Source organism: Oryx dammah, unplaced genomic scaffold (assembly GCF_014754425.2).
Source record: "Oryx dammah isolate SB20612 unplaced genomic scaffold, SCBI_Odam_1.1 HiC_scaffold_5, whole genome shotgun sequence".
NCBI classification, from domain to species: domain Eukaryota; kingdom Metazoa; phylum Chordata; class Mammalia; order Artiodactyla; family Bovidae; genus Oryx; species Oryx dammah.
The window spans coordinates 56408541-56428434 of record NW_024070189.1 but is presented as its reverse complement, the minus strand read 5'-3'; the positions used below and the strand labels follow the sequence as shown (position 1 = coordinate 56428434).

General features: G+C 46.9%; 1 protein-coding gene and 1 long non-coding RNA gene across 5 annotated transcripts in view; one reads left to right on the top strand and one right to left on the bottom strand.

Moving 5' to 3' along the window:
* The window catches only part of LOC120863517, an 81755-nt gene extending 78904 nt beyond the window's left edge, over nt 1-2851 (top strand). Inside the window, exon 5 of the long non-coding RNA XR_005721016.1 lies at nt 2481-2851. This is a non-coding gene — a long non-coding RNA (uncharacterized LOC120863517). The remainder of the gene's footprint in view (nt 1-2480) is intronic.
* The window catches only part of FGF1 (fibroblast growth factor 1), a 117970-nt gene that overhangs the window by 75326 nt on the left and 22750 nt on the right, over nt 1-19894 (bottom strand). The window lies entirely within an intron of this gene.

Here is a 19894-nt window from a genome sequence, read left to right as displayed (position 1 = left end):
GCCCATGCAGCCTGGCTCACTGCTGGGTGAATCAGCTCTCCAAGGCCCCAGGTGGCATGTCACCAGTTTCATCACACAATGTGACTGGAGCGTCTCTTTATTCGTCTGTCATCTGGGCTTCTTCCCAAGACCTCATGTGTTAGGTGGCTGAAAAGCAGCAACATCAGTCTCACTCAGAATAGGAATCTGAACAGCCCTCTTGGGTGTTGCCCCAACCCAGAGAGCCCCCCGTCTTTGGCCACTCTACCTGCTCCTCTCCAAAGCAGCATCTAGCTATAATGGGAGTGGATGTCATTCAGCCTCTTATTGGAAGTGTCAAGACCTTCACTCAGGGCCTTTGGGGCCCAAGGTCTCCATGTGGAACGCTCTGCCTGCTCTTGAACTGCCCAACATGGCCTTCACGGCTCAAGTTGAGGCCCTGGTTTCACTCAGTTTAGCTGGGCTCCAGGGTGACTCCCTGGCTGAGTGGCTCTTGCTGGCCATGGCCTCTCTGGGTGTCTGCCTCCCAGCCTAGGAGGCCTGTCCCTGGTCCTGCTACAGATCACCATACAGTGGCCTCTGGCTCTCATTTCAGCATCACCCAGGAACAGCTGCAAGTCTGGAGTTCAGGCTGCATCCACTTGCCAGGGGCTCAGGCCTGCCCACCCTCTCAACTCTCCAGGCCTCCCTATGTTGCAGGCCCAGGGTTCCTCTCAACTCACTGGGATGTCATTAGAGCCACAGCTACCTCCAGCCCCTGCACACTCACAGGCAGATTGTCCTCAATGCTGACCCCCAGCAGCAGGTGGGCAGCCCCCTACACAGTGGCAGAAGCTCTATAATTTGTCTGCCAGATCAGCCCTCCCTGTGTTAAAAGGGAACTTAAGCAGTTTCACAAATCTTGGCAATTTTTCTGCGTTCCAATTTCCCTCCCTGGCTCTGGGTGCCAGGCCTCCTGACCCAGCCTCTGGGAAGGGAGGCTCCAAATGGAACATGGTTTAGAGGCAGCAGGATGGGGTGAGAGGGATCAAAATGCATTACTTCGTTTTTGTAAAATATACGCCCTCATCCAGCCACTCCTCTTCCAGGCCTGCTGTGGCTCACGGAGCCAGCGTCCTTTAAGGCAGTTTTCTTTGCTACATTCTTGGTTGTGTTCATTCAGTGATATTATTGAGCACCTGTGACAGGCATGCATTGTTCTGGGACTCAAGTCAGTTGCTGTCTCACAAACATAACTTAGATATTCTCGTCTCCATATGGAAAGATACTCAGGATCATTAACCTACAGGGATGTGCAGATCAAAACCACAATGAGATGCCATTTACATCTACTAGGATAGCTGTAAGCAAAAGACAGATAATAACAGGTGTTGACAAGGATATGGGGAAATTGGAGCCCCTATACACTGTGGGTAGAAATGTAAAATTGGTGAACCACATTGGAAAACAGTTGGACAGTTCCTCAAATGGTTGTCCAAGGGTTACCATATGACCCAACAAAACCACTCCTAAGGACATACCTAAGATAAGTGAAAATATGTGTCTGTATGAAAACATATAATAATGTTCAGAGCAGCATTGTTTATAATAGCCAAGAAGTGGAAATAGCCCAAATGTCCAACAAATGGATAAATAAAATGTGGTGTATTCATACAATGGAGTATTACTGGACAATAAAAAGGAGTGAAGTACTGGAAAAATGAAGGGATGGAGCCAAAGGAAAAACAGCACCTAGTTGTGGATGGGACTGGTGATAGAAGCAAGGTTCGATGCTATAAAGAGCAATATTGCATATTCCTAACATCCAGGAATGTTAGGTCCATGAATCAAGGCAAACTGGAAGTGGTCAAGCAGGAGATGGCAAGAGTAAAGCTGAAACTCCAATACTTTGGCCACCTGATGTGAAGAGCTCACTCATTTGAAAAGACCCTGATGCTGGGAAAGATTGAGGGCAGGAGGAGAAGGGGACGACAGAGGATGAGATGGTTGGATGGCATCACTGACTCAATGGACATGGGTTTGGGTGGACTCCAGGAGTTGGTGATGAACAGGGAGGCCTGGCGTGCTGCAGTTCATGGGGACACAAAGAGTCGGACACGACTGAGTGACTGAACTGATCTAATAAAATGCTACAACATGGATGAATCTTGAAAACAATATGATAGTAAAAGACACTGATCACAAACACCCATGTAGCATCTGATTAATTTATATAAAATGTCCAGAATTGGCAAGTTCATAGAATCAGGAAGTAGATTTCTGGTTGCCAGGGCCTGGGAGAGGAGGGATAGGGCAGCAATAGTCTAGTGAGTGTGGAGGTGTTAGCACGATGAAAACGCCCTGAAGTTAGATAGTGGCAATAGTGGCCCTACTCTGTCAATATAATAAAATCTATTGACTTGTATGCTTTATGTGGGTGAATTGTATACAAATTAAATCTCAATAAAGTGGTTAAAAAAAATGTCTTCATCTCATTCTCTAACTGACTCTCCCTTTCCCAGTTTCTTAGCCCTCCTAGGACAAGCATGAATTCAAGACCTTCTCCAGCACACTTATTAGAGTCCAGTACTTGGTGACTAGACTTCAAACCGTCCTTTTCCATGAGAAGTGAAGCTTCAGGGACTTCTCTGGTGACCTGGTGGCTGAGACTCCACGCTTCCATTCAGGGGGTCCAGGTTCGATCCATGGTTGGGGAACGGGACCCCACATACCACAACCAAGAGTCCTCATGCCGCATCTAAAGATCCCACATGCTACAGCTAAAGATTCCGCAGGCTGCAACGAAGATGGAAGAAGGTCCGGTATGCCAGAATTAAGACCCAGTGCAGCCAGATAAGTAATAAACATTTACTAAGAAAAAAAAAAGTGACGCTTCAGGACAGCAGGGACCACAGCAGGGGAAGGAGAGGGTGGGGCAAGCTGAGAGAGTAGCATGGGAACACATACATCACCAAGTATAAAGTAGACAGCTAACAGGGAGTTGCTGTGTAACACAGGGGGCTCAGCCCAGTGCCCTGACAGCCTGGAGGAGTGGGATAGGGTAGGGGATGGTCGGGAGGGGACAAATATATACTTATGGTTGATTCATGTTCTCATATGGCAGAAGCCAACACAATGTGGTAAAGCAGTTATCTTCCAATTAAAAATTTAAAAAAAGGTCAGAGACTCCTGTTTTATTCATACCCCCCATGCTTGACATAGGGTCTGACACATGGTAGGGTACCACAGAGGTGTGTCAAATGAACAGATGTTTCATGGTGCTCATATCCTGAATGGAGGCAGAAGCCCAGCATTGGCTGCGAGTCATTCATTCCCTCAGCACATATTCACTGTGTCCTCATGACCCTTGGATGGAGTAAATGTACAAAGCAGACAGGTCTTTACTCTGGAGGGACTCCGAGCAAAGGAAACCTGTCCTGAGCAGGGTTAACGTGTTGATCAAACACTGAAAATAAATAATAATGAAACTTCAGTAAAAATTTACATAGATGGAAAGTGGAAATTATGTTAAAGGGGGCTTTGTGGGAAATTAGACTGAGTTGAGACAGCTGTGCAGTAAAGAAGAGAGATTCTGAAGGATGGAGGCAGAGTGAGAAGAAGCTTAATCAGAAAAAAAGAAAGAAAATGGGCATTTTTCAGTACAATGATTCTGCCAGTTAAGAGGTGTGTCCACCTTGTGATTTTAATTTCTCCCTGAAGTGGGAAGTAGTATTCCGAAAGTGGAAAGTGCCAAGCACCCTCCTTCATCTCCTGTGTTGGGAAAGCTCTGAGAAGAGACATGCAGGGAAAGAGTGACTCAGTGGCCAGGAGAGGAGGGAACCAGGGTGTTTCAAAGAGATGGTGGAGATTTCTTTAAAGCACGACTGCCTCCTTCACTTTGGAAAATCGTGGGAAGGACAGCTGACAGGTCAGGACACCAGGCAAGCAGATACACACTAACACAGGCTGGGAAACGAAGAGGCCAGCTTTTAGCTGCATAGCCCATGGCAGGTGATGGAGGTCCCGACAAGAAAAATTAAGGCTTTGTCCACACATACAACCATCTCACTCCACGTCTCTTTTCTCTGTTTTCATTTGGACACCCAGGGATTCTAGAAAGCCTTAAATGAAAAGGAGGTATGAAACAGGGCTAGGAAGTGATTAATATGTGAATAAGGCTCTTGAACAAGGCAGGGTTAGGCCAAAGAGTTAAGACACTTGGGAAGATGGGAGGAGGCAAGGAAGATGTGGGAAGAATAAAGTTCAGGGTCAAGGATGATGCTGAAAAATCTGGTACAGATCACCAGCTGGAGTTTGGGGAAAAGAAGATGTGGGTCAGAGAAAGACCCAGGACTGAGGAGGCTTATGAACTCAGAGATGAAAGGGCAGAGCTGAAAGGTCTTCCTGAATGGGTCACCTGAGCTGGCAACCAGAGGCTGATGCAGCCCCAGAGTTCAGGGGAGCTTGAAACTCAGAGTGAGTCCAGGCACAGATGAGCCTGTGAAGAGCAATGAAGCAGTTTTCCTTTCTCCTGAAAAGTGCCTCTGTTGTGTTTTTGGTTTGCTTAGCTGGCTGCCCACCAGAAGGAACAAATGACAAAGATGGCCCATCTGCCTCAGAGGCAGTGTGGCCTGCTGGTTAGGCACAGGCGTTGTGGGCACAGGAGGCTGCTGAGCACCCTTCTGGGCTCCAAGGCTCCATAGTGCTGTGTCACTGACCGTGGCACAGGCTCTGCTGCTCTAAGTGGTGTGTCCCCCTCCCTAACAGCGGGGGTGATAAAGGGCTTTTGTTGGCTTGAGATAAAATAGCCTAGGCAAGGCTTTTACTGCATCATGGCACTTAGAACCTTTTCTCAAGCCTCAGATGCAGTTTTCCTTTGGTATTTTAACATCTCTGATATTAGGATATGCAGCATTGATTTCTTAGTGGTACATAAAATACAATTAATGGTGCCTTAGATTTGATCTGAGAGAAGGCAATGGCACCCCACTCCAGTACTCTTGCCTAGAAAATCCCATGGACAGAGGAGCCTGGTAGGCTGCAGTCCATGGAGTCCCTAGGAGTCGGACACAACTGAGCAACTTCACTTTCCCTTTTCACTTTCATGCATTGGAGAAGGAAATGGCGACCCACTCCAGTGTTCTTGCCTGGAGCATCCCAGGGATGGGGGACCCTGGTGGGCTGCCATGTATGGGGTCTCACAGAGTCGGACACGACTGAAACGACTTAGCAGCAGCAGATTTGATCTGGAAGTAGACAGCTGGTAAGTGGCAGTGCAGGTGTTTTGTGTCATTCTCCCTGGGCCAAACTCATGGCTCTGTCTACATCTTGGGGTCCCTTCTCTCTGGACTGATTGAGCCTTTTCCCTGGGAGACAGTTAGGCTTCCCTTGTAGCTCAGTCAGTGAAGAATCTGCCTGCAGTGCAGGAGACATGGGTTTGATTCCTGGGTTGGGAAGATCCCCTGGAGAAGGAAATGGCAACCCACTCCAGTATTCTTGCCTGGAGAATCCCATGGACAAGGAGCCTGACAGGTTACAGTTGATGGGGTTCCAAGAGTTGGACACAACTGAGCAACTAAGCATGGCACAGCACCTGGGGGACAGGAACTTGGGCCCTGCAGTTAGGCCTGCTGAAGGTAAGTCTTGTCTTGGCTACTACTCTCCGTGTGACCCAAGCTAAGCAACATCACCTCTCTGAACCTCAGTTTCCTCTGCTCTGCAAGGGAGAAATATTACCTACATTCATAGGGTTATCAGATGAGGATAAGAGGAGACAGTTATATAAAGTGCTTGCTTAGCACAGTGCTACATTGGATAAATGTTAGATGATTATACAAGTAAACAATGTTACCTTAGGTAGCAGAGTTACACTATGTTACAAGTATTACTATTCCTGAGGTATCTTGGGAGCCCCCCACAAAATTTCATCTCAGACTTTCAATGGGAAGGATCTCAGAACCCAAATCCATCTCCTGCCCTGTGATGGTGGCTGAGGTTGCAACCTCCCACTGCCTCACCTGGAACCCTTCTTCCACTTCCTGCCCTGCTCCTTTCTCAGCACTCCCCTGCACTACCTTCAGGACTCTGGACTCATTACTTCAGGAACTGTTTTTCTTGGGAAGTGGGCTGGCTCGCTCCCTCCTTGGGAAAGACCACCCCAAACCCTGGCTGGGGTTTTGTCAAGCAGTTAATCACCCGAGACCTCCCCCAGCAAGACTTCTCTGTAGCTTCATCTTCCCGTCTCTTCTTAAGTGTCCTGACTCACTTCACAAAGCTGTCTGCCTCTGTCCTTGCTGGCATCCTCTACCCTAAATGTAAATACCATATTTTTCTCGAAGCTTCTTACCTCTGCCTAGTGAGTCTTACGAATCAGAATCAATCATGCTTTACATTTATAACGTTTATAACTCATGCACACAGAGCGTCCCCAGGTCTTCAAATCCCCACCTGGTCTCTCCCATTCACAGCTCTCCGTGGTCCTGAGGGCATCACACAGCCTTCCTCTTCAAGTGCCACAAGCAAGCCTTTCCTTGTCGGGGAGGCTACAGAGCCTCATGGAGAGATAGGTTTGGCCAGTCCCTTTCTTGAGCCCTCCTAATCTTTCTCATCATTTTTCAGCACAGAAGATAGAACTAATGAGTTTTCCCCAGGCTAGCTCTTTGGCAAGCCCTTCTCTTTTGAGGTAAGACACTCCACCCCCACCCTACCCCTACCTTGTAATCTGCCTTGTGCTGCCTTTTATAACTGGCCTGCCTCTTTGCACCAAAACCACGGGCAGGAAACTTAAAGACGTTTGCCTGCACCTTGGCTGGGGGATTCCAGGGTAACACAAGCCTCTCTGGTATGGAATGGCATCAGATCAAATCTCAGACTTTGTCAATGAAACAGCCACTAGCTCCCCCTCAAGATCTTTATCGGGGGCTGGATCTGGAGGAGCATGGTAGGCCTGCCCCTCAGGGGAACTGTCGAATCTCTAGTCTTCACTGTGTTTGTAACAGAATGACTCCTGTGGTCTTAAGGAGTGTGTCCCAAATGTCTTGGCTTCTCAAAACTGGTTTCTGCTCCCTTAAAAATCTGGACAGAGTGCTGAAAGGGATGGGGCAGATTTCACAAAACGCAGCAGCAGCCACATGGCATCACTGAGTTATGAGAAAACACGACACATTAGACACAAGTCCCTGTGTTTACTTCTTTATCAGTCTGTTCGTCTGCCTGCCTGTCCATACATCCTCTGATATGTTTAGAGAAGGACATGTGGTGTATACGCCAGGATATAAATGAAGCTGAGGGTGGTGTATAAAGGTGTCTGTAAGATAGCGAGATGAGGAGCCTCGAGGGCACCCTCCCTGGAGTCCCTCCCAGGCCCCGGGAGGGACAGACAGTAAGAAGGCAGGAGAGAAGCCCTCCCCCTGTTGAACGTCCCACACTGCAGTGTGTCCTGCGGGCTCTGAGAGGCCAAAGTGTCTAATGCTGTCAGACTTCAGAGCCCAGGGCTCCAAACTTCCTGAAGGTTCTGTGGGGCAAGCTCGTACCTCACTCATCCCAGAAAGGAATGGAGGAGGCACCCAGCTGGCTCGTGGTGGCTGTGTGTCCAGCCGTCTGGGAAAGCAGCCATTTCGCCTCCCCAGCCTTCCCGCCACAGCTCTCCCCTCTGGCCGAGCTCCCAGGATGTGGGATGCCAAGCAGTGCCCGCCTCCTCCCCCCACTCCCCACATCCCACCTTGCTCACAAAGGCAGGTCTGTCTGGAGCTGAGCAGGGGAGGCCCACGAGGAGGGCTGGTGCTCCACACCACACCCTTTCCTTACGGAAACGGACAGGTCTTGTCCAGTGACGGGGAGAGGGAATTCCCCTCGTGGGATACCTCCTCTCAGGCTCAGCAGAGGGTGTATGTAAGTGGGAAGTTCTCTTCTTTGCATGTCTAGTCAAAAGAGGGCTGTGAGTGCAGCACGTCACCACCTAAGCTAAGAGTAAATTCTCTTGCATTCAACAAGCCGCCTTCTAATCCTTTGCTCCTGAGTCAGAAATGTTTACTTTGCTTTGAAAATGGCCTCCATTTCCTAGTTAATATGTGTAAGAGAAGATGCTGCCACTTAGCATTGTGCTTTTGCCCAGCGATTGTGACTTGCATGCAGTATTACCTTGAGAAGACTGCTCTGGGCGTCACTGTCTCCATTCACTTAACTTTACTACACCTAGTAAGGGCCCACGCATACTACTGTTAGCAACATGGACTCGGCAAGACACTGCAAGGGAATAAAGGTGGAGATGCAGTCAAAGTGTAAGCTCTGAAGTCTGGCTTCCTGGACTTAAATCCAGAGGGCCGGTTCACCTCTCTAAGCATCAAGTTACTTGACCTGTGATAGCCCCCACCCCACATTGTTCATTGTGAAGGTGCAACAGGGTAAGATGAGTAACCTCACTTGGCACAGCGCCTGGCACATCTGATCTCTGTAGCTGTCATTTTATTAGTTATTCAGAATAAATAAGTTCCCTATCCTTGATGGAGGATGAGAAGGAAAATCATAAGAAAGGCAGACTGGTGAGTGCTTTGAGGAAGGTGCCCTACACTAGAGGGAGAAGGAGACTAGGAGGATTTAGTGGAAGCTGTGGCAGGTCAGACACAAGGACGAACAGCTTCATGCATGTGGACATGGAGTGAAGGGAAAGGTGAACAGAGGCCTGAGTGTGGGCAGATAGAGGTGGTCTGGTCCCAGCAGGAGTGACTGGGGCTGCTGGACCGGGGCTTGCACACTAGTTTGCAGGTCAGTGCACGCTAGCTTGGAGTCACACCAGAGAGGACCCCAAGTGGTGCCTCCTGAAGAGTGTAGACTTCTATCTGCAAGTGGTGGGCAGTCAGTGGAGATCTTTGAGGAGGGAATTAGATGTTTCTGGTAAAATTTTATGGGAAAATCTTGGTGGGGGCAGGGATGGCTGGGCACTCAGGCTGAGGGATACTTGCTCTGTGTTCCCATCTCTGAAAATTCACTAGGCTTCTAGTCCTTGCTTAATATTCATCTTCTTTACTTGGATACAAGGTCATTTGGACAAGAGCTATATGCTTTCTTCACCCAGCTCTACCCCCAGCACAATCCCCGGTGCTTCATAGATAGCTGTTGAATTGAAATAGACAAAAGATCTGAAACTCGAGCGATGAGAGTAGAGGGAAGGGATGGTCTAAAGTCACTTGAGGAGGAGCATGAAGAGGATTTGGCAAATGCCAGGAACTCAGCAAAGGAATAATCAGAGATAGCACAGGACATGGTGGGGAAGACGGATGAATGGATGGGAGAATGGACAGGATCAGGAGAATCCTGGTCAGCGAGGCAGGTACCAAGTGCCTGATAGAGTGGGCTGCTTCCCGGGGTGAGACACCATCCATTCAAAGCTGGGTGTCAGGCAGGCCTTGGACACGGGGCTCTGGGGAGAAGCCAGAGTCAGAGGCAGATGTGGGAGGGTCAGAGATGAGGGGAGAGATGGGGATCTTCAAGGGAGAAGGACCCAGAGCCTGAAAAGAGAGGTGGACAGAGGCAGCCACCCTGGGGGACATCCCACATCCTCAAGAGCTCCCTAGTGCAGCCCTTGATCTCAGAGGAGAAGTCGCAGGGGACTGGAGGCCAGAGGGTACAGGATCACAAAATTCAGCGGGAAAACTGGCTCTAGACCACACTGTTCAAAGGTGGTGAGAGGTTAAACAGTTGCAAAACAGAAGCCAGAACCTCGAGACTGGTCTCGTGGCATTGCTGTGCCAGTCTCTTCTTCCAGTCTTCTAAAGGAAGATACATACTCACCAACCCTCCCATTATCGGAACCTTCCATTGCTTCCCACTTCCCAAACATTAAGGCCCTAAGTCCTTGGCAAAGGGTTTCAGTGACCTCCAATCTTGCCTGAAAGCCTCACCTCACTGTTGCACGTCCAGACCTTCATGAGTTGGTTCATGCTATTCCTTCAGCCTGGAAGGGCCTTCCCTTCCAGTCTCTTCTAGCTAAACTTCTTACCTTTCAGGGCCTACATCACATTGCTCCTCCATTGCAAAGCCTTCCCTAATATCTCTAGTAAAAAGGGTCCTTCCTTTGAGGACCCATGGTGCAGTGCTTTGCCTAGCAATTCTTACCTTCCTTCTAAGATTCCACCCGGCTGTTGGCTTGTCTCTCCCCTTCACTGGATTATGACCTCATGAGAGCAGAAGACATACCTTGTCTTAGAACTTTCTGTGGCTTGATCTCTTATGCACAGAAGGGACTCAGCCAACACCAGCAAAACATAAGGAGAAACGAATGTCTGAGGACAGTAGATGCTGGCTGTTCCGCTTGGAAATTACAGGGCCTAGGAGCTGTTTGACTTCAGGGTTTGGCCCTGCAATTAAAATCTTGGCCCAGCATTAGGTTGCCTTACAACCAGATGTGCTATCTGTGATCTCTAGAGTCATTTTGATATTGTGGATACATTATTACAGATACACTTAAGATTTTCCTGAACATTTCCCATATTTAGACAAAGATGGAAAAACTTGGCCTGGTCATCAGAAGTACTTTATCACATATGTTCCCCTTGATGGCGATTTAGAGTAATCCCTACACAATTCCATGAGGATCATAAACATATTTCAAGAGCCATGAATTAGGAGGAGAAAGTTTCCCAACACTCAATTTACAGACTCAGAAAGCATCTGTTCATTTAATCATCTGTCATCTTCAGCCCCTCTGAATAGGCTCTGACAGTATTTAGATAAAATGAATATAATGATTTTGCGACAGCTTGTTATTTGTAAGGAAAACATGTATTCAATAAATATATTCAACAAGGTTCAGCGAGCACCTACTCTGTGCCAGTTGTGTGTCTTTGTTAGTATATGAGTCGGATGAATTCTTTCTGTAGTCTGTGTTTTAGGGGTTAGATATTCTCTGTTTTGTTGTATAAAACTGAGAGCAATTTAGGACTGATATAGACAGTCCTGCTTTTTTTGGTCAGCTTTGTTTTTATTTTAGTATAGACAGTTACAAAACACAGCTGGCAAAATGAAAGAAAAGCTACATTCTTCATGCAGCTGTGAACAACAGAATTTAAATATCTCTAATCCAGCAGACCTGGTTCTTGGCAAGGGAGGGAAAAAGAGTTAATTGCTTTTTACTACTTTAGGCTTTCACACTCATACACACATGTGTGCACATGCATATCCAAAGAGTAAAAAGACAGTGAAGCCAGAGGGTATGTTGAGTGCTTTTAAAATTCTTTTTCCATGGATCTTGCAGCGTAGGCTGGGAAGGAGTTTCCCAAAGAACTAACCTTGTAAGGAAAGCCTCCCTCTGCCTTTGTAATAATAAAAATCGCCTTCTTCTGAGCATTCGTCCTGTGCTAGTCTGGTGCCTGAATAGCATTACCTGTTTTATTATATCCTCTGAGGTGTGTGTCATCTACACACACAAAATGAGGCTCAGAATGATGATATAGGTCCCAAAACTGGGTAGGCATGGAATAGGAATTTAAATCTAGTTGTCTGACTTCAAGGCCCACATTTAGCCACAACTGGGATTTTCCTTAACCCATCTCCACTGTGGCAGAATAGCACCAAAACATACTTGAGAGGTGAATAATGACCAGACTTGGGGAAATGGGGAACATTCCAGATGACATCTTTCCATCTTTAAGTGATTCCAAAGGACAGATGTAAGAAATGTGGTTGGCCTGGACAAAAGAACCCTAAAAATAGGGGTCTTTATCTTTTTTCTATTTCAATATATATTGCTCTTTCTTCCTTAACAGTAATAGAGCTATGCTTAAATGTTTTTGTAGAAGGATATTCAATATGGCATTATTAATAATAGTGACAATGAACTGAATATCCGATAATAGAGGACTCGTTAGATTATAGAGGAGTACACTGCCACCATTAAGAAATCTGTTTCAGAACAGTCTTGAGTGGAGGACACCCATGATACGTTGCTAAATGAAAAAGTAAGTTAAAAGTCTGTAAAGACAGTATGATCCCATTTTTGTTTCACATACACAGAGAAAAAGACAAATAGAGACACACAAAACACAGAGACACACAAACACAGACATATATATAACACAAGAAAAGAACTGGGAAATTATCAATATTTTAACTGTGATTATCTCTTGGGTAAACTTTTTATCTATGGGTAAACTTTTATTTTCTTAAATTGTATTTTCTGGTGTTGCTTCCATTTCCTATAAGGAAATATATTACTTAATTATCTAAGAATAATTTTTTAAGTAGTGCATACTCATTAACTCAACAGCTTCATTATACAAACAGTTTTTGAGACTCCATTGTGTACTAGACTCAAAACATTAAAAAAAAAAAAAGAAAAACAGAAAGGAAGCAAAGTTGCTCATACCCCTGTTCACTGGCATTTTGGATGATCTCCTTCAGCTCATTTTCTGTGCTGCATTGAAAGCATAATGGAGACCAAAGCAGACAGCTACCAAGCCCTGGGACAGTTAGGAGTCCTGCCAATGGAGACTGAACAGCCTTGGGCCCTGATTCGGCCACTTCTACCTCCAGACATCATTTCACTTCCCTCTAAGTCTCAGCTCCATCATCAGTAAAAAGGATGGAGAGTGGTACCTACGTCATCAGCCTTTGGAGGATTAACCGAGTTACAAGAAAGGGCTTTGAAGTAGACAACAAATAATAGCTGTTATTACTGTTATTGTGTGGAATGGCTGCACTGCTGTTCTGTTTTCCATCTCCTTTCTTCCAAAGAGTGTAACATAGTTGTATTGCTCTTGGAGAGAGGGACCACTTTTTAGGTCTTTTTTGAAAAATTTATTTTATTTTAATTGGAAGATAATTAGTTAATGATATTGTGATGGTTTTTGCCATACATCAACATGAATTGGCCACAGGTATACGTGTATCCCCCCCAACCCAAAGCCCCCTCCCGTCTCCCTCTTTTTAGGTCATTAAGGCTTAGGACTTCCCTGGTGACTCAGACGGTACAGCGTCTGTCCACAATGCAGGAGACCCGGGTTCAGTCCCTGGGTTGGGAAGATCTCTTGGAGAAGGAAATGGCAACCCACTCCAGTAGACTATAGTCCATGGGGTCGCAAAGAGTTGGACACAACTGAGCAACTTCACTTTCACTTTCTTTCTTTCAAGGCTTATAAAGTCACTTTTGAGTTTTGTCTGTGGTCAGATCACTCAGTCCAAGCCATTTTCAGGCAAAGCTATAAAGGACAGAGGAGCTGCCATGGTTTAAAGGAAAACCAGAGTATTTTTACATCTTTCAGAAAATCTTGGGAGCCAATGTTGGACAAAGATCTTACTTAACTGTGTTTGAAAACCTCATAAATGTGGCTTGGTATAGGAATTATGATAGCTAAACTCTTGCTTATTTTCACCAACCCTGTGACTTTGGGCCTTGCTGTTCTGTTTTGTCTTATCAGCTCTGTTATTGTATGAGCTCTTTGGAGAGAGGATACCTAGTAGTGGGCTAATACCTGGAGGAGCCAGCCTGTTTCTGGTTGTGGCCCTGTTTCAGCCTCTCCCATCTCATTTCTGCATGACTCCCAGACCTCCTGACTCAGACCCCTGCCTTCCCTCCACCCATCTTAGAGTCAAATCTCCACTCAGGATCAAGTGAGGGTCTTAAAATGTCCATTGTTGCATGTCACCTCTAATGCTAATCCCCCCGTTATTTTCAGTGCATTCAGAATAAAGCCCTAGCTCTTTGCTTGACTCCAGGTTGTGCATGATCTGGTTCTTGCACACCTCTCCAGCTTCATATTGACCCATTCCTTCACTGTTTATTCTTCTTGAGGTATCCTGGCCTCTGTTGGAGTCTAGAACACACGAGTTCTTGTCCACCTTGGGGCTTTGTCTCAGGTTCTTCCTTCCACGAAGAATAGTCTTCATCCCTCCTCTTGGCATGCCTGGAGCCCCTTAATACTTCTGGTCTTTGCTTCTGTGTCACCTTGGAGAGACTTTCCCTTTCTACCTAATCTGTAGCAGCTTCTTTTGTTCCACGACCTTGTTTGTTCTATTTGTAGATCTTAGCATGGTTTTTACTTAGTTATTTTTGTTGACTTACTTGGGGTGTGTGTGTGTGTGTGTGGGTGTGTGTGTGTGTGTGTGTGGGTGTGTGTGTGTGGGGGTGTGTGGGTAGGTCTGTACACTATTTGCCATTCCCCTGCTGCATTAGCATGTCAGCTCCTCAAGGGTAGGGACCATGTCTGTCTCCTCCTCATATCCTTGAGGCAGGGCCCTTCACGGAGAATGCACCTAATATATAGGGAAGGGAGAGAGGGAGGGAGTCTCTGAAAAGTGAGATGCTTCTCCAGGCAGCCCAGTTTCCCGTGAATGTGGGCAGTGTGTGCTGCTCAGCCCTAACATTACTGTGCAAGTTTAAAAATAAAACCCCTGGGTGGAGTGAGAAACCTTTAGAGGATGGGGGAAAGATAATGAGAAACAGAAGCTGGCCAACACAGACCCAGCAGGATGTGGGACTGGCCAGGAAGAGAAAGTGACCCTGACTCCAAGAAAATACTGCAAGAGTCTGATGAAGGTAGAACTCCGCATTAGGTACTAGAGGTCTTCCTGTTAGTCAATGGTGGATGAAAGACTTTAACCGTTTCAGGCCGTGCTTCCATCCCGGAGCGAGACATGTTTAGAGACTTTTTTTTTTTTAAGAGCTATTCTTTACATTTGCTAGAACAGAGGCCTCCACACCCCACTTCTGACTGCCATGCTGTCAGAAGAAGAAGGAATAGCAGGAGGTTACAGGGAGGCGATGCAGCCTGCTTTGGCTTACTCTCCCTGTGACCTTCCCCAGGGCCCCTCCCAGCGTGGGATCTGAACCTCCCACCACAGTAGGGTCCCGGCCAGACAACCCAAGGTATAGCCACCCTCCACAGTCTTGGCTCAGTTCTGGGGATGTGCAAGGCAGGGAGGGTCAGGTCAATGGGTCGCTAGAAACAACTAGGACGTTGCCTTGGAAACCTTTTTCCCCCACTTGCACTGTGTGCGTTTGGACCCACCCTGAACCAGCTGTGTATTAAATCCTCTGGCCGCAGTGGGAGGTAGGGAGTCATGTGGAGGAAGGTCAGAGTGTGTCAGGAAGGGGTCCACCTCCGTGATGGGAGACCATCCATCTTCGGGCCTTAGTGAGAGGTCTGATGACCCAGGAGAGCCATGGGCTGAAAATCCATACTCCGTGCCCGGTCTCTGTGGTGCAAGAATGGGCCGGGCTGAGTGTGGGGGCTGCCAGCATCCCCTCCTCCAGACTGTGGCCTGGACCCCTTCCCGTAATCCATCTCTCTGTGCTGCTCCAGAAGCCAAGTGATGTGCTCATGGTCACCTAGTGCAAGGGAGTGTTTGCAGACCTCTACAGCATTGTTCACCAGTGGGTTTTTCCATAATCCCTGCTCTGTTATGGTCAGGAGGGCCATGAAGGAAATCAGCGAATGCAGAGGGAAACAGCTGGAGCTTTCCATGCCCCTTCATAACCTCTGCTCCCCCTTCTAGAGATGAACTCTTGTAAAGAAGGAAACCAAAGCACAGGGAGGATCAGTTCTTACCCACAGTCACTCAGGAGGGCAAAATGGGGCATTGGGCAGCCTGGGTGCAAAATACCTGTGCAGTTCACAGCCTACAGCAGGCCATTCTGTTTACTCCGCATTTCGTCTTCAAATGTGTTAAACTCAAAGCCCAGGGTCAGGGGACATAGAGGAAATGTTTGAAAGCACCCGAGCACCAAGGAACCACATGTACCCTGGAGGGGTGGGGATCCCACAGCCTTTTGGGGAATGAGCCTTGCTAAAGTTGAAGCTTCTTTTTTGTTGCAAACTCCTACAGCTTAAAACTGCTGAACAGGAGGCTTGTCTGCTCCATGCTTGAACTCTTTAAAGGAGCTATTGGTTTCTTGGCTAGTTCTAGGTTCCTGACATGTGAATTTTAAGTGCTGAAAGAGCACAGGGTGATCATTGTCCCTTGGAACAAAGAAGACTGACAGGGGAACAGCAGGTGACCTTCATGTTCCCAGATCATTTTTTCAGTTCAAATACATTCTTAGGTTTCCTGAAATCCTTAGCCAGACTGCAAAGTGTTGGTAGCAATAATAATTAATATTTTATTGATCAAACACTGTGTGCTCTGCATTATGTACTGAAACATTTTTGTCTCACTGACATTTTAAATCACCTCTGTGAGGGAGTAACAGCTAATGATGATAATAAAACACTTTCTCAGACTTCACCTGTATAAATTCAGAGTCCCGTCAACAACCCTCGGGCGTGGGTGCTGTTATCATGTCTCTGTTTCAGAAGTGGAAAGGTTACAGAATTGGGCCAGGGCCTTACAGCTGTTGTGTGTCAGAACCAGAATTCAAACCCAAGCAGTCCTGCCTGCCCCAACTGGTATACTCTTATCCTCACGCCCTGCAGACTGTCACTATGAAAAAAGATGATGAGAGAGATGGGCCAGAAGTGGAGGCATAAGGAGAACTCTTGGTCTACCACATCAGCTCCCTTTCCAATGAACTTAGGACACTGCCTCCCGAGTCTTCGGCAGAGACATCTCAGGACCAGCCTTGGAAAAAGGCAGCTCATTCTGTATGGCCAACCAAGCGAGGATTTGCTGACCTGCATCTCTGTCCCAGAGACATCTCTATTAGCATTTCAAACATGAAAAACCAATAGAGGCTTAAGGAAGAACATTTTGCTCCTTTAACCTAACTACCACCTTAGCACTGAAGACAAAGAAGCCAGGGTCATGCCAGCCTTGAACTCTGAACCAGGGACATGCTCTCCCGGGGCTGCAGCTTGCCATATAGACTCCTGGGAGTGACTCTGCAGTGGCATTCCCAGCTTTCTTCCAATTGCCATTTCAAAATTCTGACATAGATTCTGAGAAAGAACAAGTACAGCCTAGTTTTCGGACAGCTCTTTGTGTCCCTGATTGGTACTGAAGCAGCACTTTGTACTCACTGATTAATCAGTGCAGACGCTGCTTCCACCCCATGGACCTGGTAGCCGCGGTTGGGGTGAGTGGCTTTGTCCACTCCTCTCTGAGTGCAAGGGCAGGAATGTGCTGTATCAATGTCACCCTTCTGGGTGCCTGACATCACTTGTTTGCCTTTGATGCCCATCAGCCAAAAGGTGTTATTCATCTCTGAGCATGAATAACACAAACAGGCTGAATTTTTCCAGTCTACCAAAGTGAGTTCTCTGAAGAGACGAGATTATGCACCCTAGGCCAGAGCAGCTGATGCAGAGCATGGGGCTCTGGGGGCTGTGAGGGGCCTGCTCACCCAAGCCGGGGTCTGAGGCCCTGAAGCACACTTGGCAGCACTGCTTTCAGATGTAACATGCTCCTTTCTAGAGCTATGAGGAGGGACAGAGGCTGGGAGGTCCCACTGCTGTCCTTGGTTTTGCTTCTCCACTCCCAGGATTGAACCAGTCACTCACTTATTGAGTACTTACTATGTGGCTCAGCTCTGTTCTAGGCACTGGGGATACAGCAGGGAAAAAGAGAGACAAGGCCTGCCCTCCTGAGGCTTATCTTCAAGGGGGAAGGATGAATCAAAGCAAACTTTAAAAAAAAATTGACAAGATGATACAGACTGGGGTCAGTGCCATGAAGGAAATAGAATAGGAATTAACAGGAGAGAAAGCCTCTTTGAAGAGTTGACCAGAGAGATGAGGCCTGAAGGACAAAGAGGTCTCCTATGTAAAGAACAGCAGGGAAAGTACTCCAGGCAGATGGAACAGCAATTGCAAAGTCCCAGAGGCAAGAAAGGGCATGGAATGTCCGAGGCATGGAAGAGAGGCCAATGGGGCTAGAGCTTGTGGGGGATATGAGAGGAGTGGGAGGATCTTGCCCCCTGAGAACCGCCAGCTGCTCTCACCTTCCTGAAAGTCTCCTCTCTTCTCCACAGTGGACTCCACTTGCCCCAGGGACTCATCCTTGCTAAGCCAACTCTAGTTCCTCTGCTGGCAGGAAAAGGAAGGGAATTCTTTTGTGACTGTCAGGACATATGGCAAAGGGCATGGCATTCAATTTGACATCAGGACTCACTCATGGTTTATGTCAACAGGGCTGGCATCGATGAGAAGTTTCCGAATGATGGGAATGGTGTGTGTGTGTCTGATAGGGAAGACACCTGAGAGGGCTACAAACTCCAAGCTGGAATTCCATTCCCGCAGACCTATCTTTCTGCTTCTCATGTGAAATCCTGAATAAGGCACATTTTGGCTTTAAGTCCTTTGTACTCCTTCTTTATATTCTCTGCCTATTTTCATACCTGTGTCTGCCCACTTCCACCCTTTGCCACAAGGGGTCTGCCTGGGTTTCTTGCCCTCACTTCTTGCCTCTTCACAATTTGAATCTTGACCATTCTCCACAGCCCTGCTGAATGAGCCTGCTGACCTATTCCTGTAGCTTCAGGAAAGGTTCTGCAGGCAAAGGAGAGGTTACATTCATGAGACCTCTGTGTGTCCTTCAAGTGATGCCAAAGAAGGTTGGGCTTGGCTGCCTTGTCAACCCCAGTCTGAGCCTGGCCCGGCTCCCAAGGTCTTGAATTAACCTCATCAGTGGGAGACAATGGTCCCTATTTAGACTTTAAAATGCTGCACTCAGTATGTCAGCAATTTTGCAAAACTCAGCAGTGGCCACAGGACTGAAAAAGATCAGTATTCATTCTAGTCTCAAAGAGGGGCAATGCCAAAGAATGTTCAAACTACTGTACAGTTGTGCTCATTTCACATGCTAGTAATGTTATGCTCAAAATCCTTCAAAATAGGCTTCAGCAGTATGTGAACCAAGAACTTCCAGATGTGCAGGCTGGATTTTGAAGAGGCAGAGGAATCAGAGATCAAATTACCAACATGCATTGGATCATGGAAAAAGCAAGGAAGTTCCAGAAAAACATCTACTTCTGCTTCATTGACTATGCTAAAACCTTTGACTGTGTAGATCACAACAAACTGGAAAATTCTTAAAGAGATGGGAATACCAGACTACCTTACCTGTCTCCTGAGAAGCCTGTATGCAAGTCAAGAAGCAACAGTTAGAACCAGACATGGAACAATAGACTGGTTCCAAATTGGGAAAGGAATATGACAAGGCTGTATATTGTTACCCTGCTTACTTAACTTCTGTGAAGAGTACATCATATGAAATGCTGGGCTGCATGAATCACAGGTGGAATCAAGATTGCTGGGAGAAATATAACAACCTCAGATATGCAGATGATACCACTGTAATGGCAGAAAGCCAAGAGGAACTAAAAAGCCTTTTGATGAGGGTAAAAGAGGAAAGTGAAAAAGCTGGCTTCAAACAACATTCAAAAATCTAAGATCATGGCATGTGGTTCCATCACTTTATGGCAATTAGAAGGGGGGAAAGTGGAAGCAGTGACAGGCTTTATTTTCTGGAGCTCCAGAATCACTGCGGATGGTGGCTGCAGCCATTAAATTAAAAGATGCTTGCTCCTTGAAAGGAAAGTTATGACAAACCTAGACAGCATATTAAAAAGCAGAGACATCACTTTGCTGACAAAGTCCATATACTCAAAGCTATGGTTTTTCCAGTAGTCATGTACAGATGTGAGAGTTGAACTGTAAAGGATGCTGAGCGCCAAAGAATTGATGCTCTTGAATTGTGGTGCTGGAGAAGACTCCTGAGAGTCCCTTGGACTATAAGGAGATCAAACTAGTCAATGCTAAAGGAAATCAACCCTGATTATTCATTTTAAGGACTGATGCTGAAGCTCCAACACTTTGGCCACTTGATCCGAATAGCCGACTCATTGGAAAAAGACCCTGATGCTGGGAAAGATTGAGGGCAAGAGAAGAAGGGGGCAGCAGAGGATGAGATGGTTAGATAGCATCACTGACTCAATGGACATGATTTTGAATAAACTCAGGGAGATAGTGAAGGACAGGGAAGCCTGGCGTGCTGCAGTCCACAGGGT